Below are 2,129 nucleotides of genomic sequence, written 5' to 3'. Positions count from 1 at the left end.
AGAGATGTCTTCAGCCATGGCGACCGTTTAAAGTTTGGGCTGCAGGGTGCAGAGGATTGCTGTATTAGGGAAAGACTACAGCACTGAGATCTCGGCTGAGGACCTCTTAATTTGATTCAAATGTCTAAGGAGGTTCGTTCTGGCAGAGACCTGGAACTCATCCAACAGCACAGGAACACTTATGAGTCACACACCAAACACTTGCACAAATATGGCCTGGTATCTGTGAAAACGAACCCCCGTTGCCTTGAGATTAATAGGGCTGGCTATCGAACCACTGACAACAGAAGTTTTCAGAATAACCAGCAATGCTCTGGCTTTAAGCATTTCACACACACACATTTTTCATTTGTGAAACCACAGAAGTAATGCCTTTTTGTTTTAAAACCAGCAACTCAATATTCTTCGTTTTTAGTTGTGAACTCACGTGACTGTTTTCTTAGGTCGATCAATGACACTTAATTTTTCTATTTCCTTACCGTATCATGGCCACTTCTTTTGAAATAAGTTTTATAAGACTTGTCTATACATATGGACTTGGAAAATTCAACGATGTCCTGTAAAGACTATGGAAGTGGGAAACTGAGAGTCTCAGCAAGTCAACGAGGGCCCCAAACTGCTATTTCTACGTTCAGATGAGATGAAGGATGCTGTACTGGCTGTTTTAGGATATACGGTAATTTCTACATAGTTTCCATAATTCATTTGCATTCACCATCTGCATGTAACATGTGGAAATATTTCCCTTTAAAATTAACTAATTTTATATGTTAGCATTTAATATCTTTCGTGTTTTTTTGTTTTTTGTTTTTTTAGGTGAGGCAACTCTTGGTTGACCTCGCAGATTGCAAGGACTTTGTCATTTTACAATCCTTTATTTATTTCATTTTTTTTTTTACGCCTACAGCACCTGGTCTTCCTAGGTGGTCTCCCACCCAAGTACTAACCAGGCCCGACTCTGCTTAGCTTCCGAGATCAGACGGGATCGGGTTTGTTCAGGGTGGCATGGCTGTAGGCATATCTTTCGTGTTTTCTAGATCAAAATTCAAGTCATCCAATAGATTACGCACTGCCACGTGACACCTGTCTTCCTGCATGTGTTCTGGTATCACATGCTTCCCACTGTGCAACCTCTGGACACTTTAATGGAGAGAGTGGAACCATGTGACCAAGCCTGCTGGGTTCCTTCTAGCTCAACAAACCTGTCTTCTTCAACCCTAAATGAAGAACGTGATATAATCTGAGGGAGTCTGGCTTCCTTGTAGGGACGAATGTTTGGGCCTCGAATGAATACTGGAAAACGAACACGGCAGCTCCCTGGGAGTGGGTACTCAAGGAGCGGGGTTCGCTGTGCAGAGAACGAGAAATCTGAGTGTTTCTCCACCGAAGTGGCTGGGATGCTTAGGGCACGAGGCTGACACTTTGGGTCTAAGTCCCATGAGTTCACACGCATGGAAACCCCAGTGGTTCCAAGCAGACAGGTCCTGGATGGACTTCTGATCGCCTTCCTAAGAACGCTGAGGGCTTGGGGTGGAGACGCGGGAGCGCGGTGGAGGCATTGATCAAAACGCTCCAGGAGAGGCCTCTGCCTCTTCATGACACTTCCCCCCCCGGACGAAGGCGCAGGGAAGTGAGCTGTCACGGGTTCCCGAATCCAGACCCTGACTGTGTGGCAGCCGAGGATGTGGCTGCAGAGTTCGCCAGGACGACAGCAGCAAAGGCCTTCGTCAGAAAGAGCAGAAGTGCGGGGAACCAGCAGAACCGGGCCTCGTGGTACTGCCAGCTTCCACTGGGGCCATGTCGCGGCTGCAGCGAGGACAGAGACGGCCAGAGGGGACTGACACGGCCCAGGAGGTGAGGCTGGAAACCAACCACTCCATGCCCTGAGGACTGACCACGGGGCTCCGTGACAAAGCCTCGTGATGCCAGCCTCGGCTCTCGAGTTAGGTGAAGCCACGGAGCATGGGAAGGGGCAGGAAACAAGGAGACAGGCACCGCTCGCCCCCCGGGGAACATGGACGCAGTGACACAGGTGGAAACCTGTGCCTGAGCTCCTTTCAGGGACAGGCCAGTAGCCACAGAGGACATGGCTCCTGGGCAGAGTCTGGTACGTTCTTCAGATCTAATGA

The 2,129-nt window shown here is 48.9% G+C and overlaps 1 non-coding gene across 1 annotated transcript; it reads right to left on the bottom strand.

Moving 5' to 3' along the window:
* Positions 1-898: 898 nt before the first annotated feature.
* Positions 899-1,017, bottom strand: LOC111735174. The gene has a single exon (XR_002778705.1). It is a non-coding gene; the product is annotated as a 5S ribosomal RNA (ribosomal RNA).
* Positions 1,018-2,129: the final 1,112 nt, after the last annotated feature.

Source organism: Pteropus vampyrus, unplaced genomic scaffold, assembly GCF_000151845.1.
Source record: "Pteropus vampyrus isolate Shadow unplaced genomic scaffold, Pvam_2.0 Scaffold17738, whole genome shotgun sequence".
Taxonomy (NCBI): Eukaryota; Metazoa; Chordata; class Mammalia; order Chiroptera; family Pteropodidae; genus Pteropus; species Pteropus vampyrus.
The sequence above is the reverse complement of the archived record's forward strand: the minus strand, read 5'-3'. Positions and strand labels throughout refer to the sequence as shown.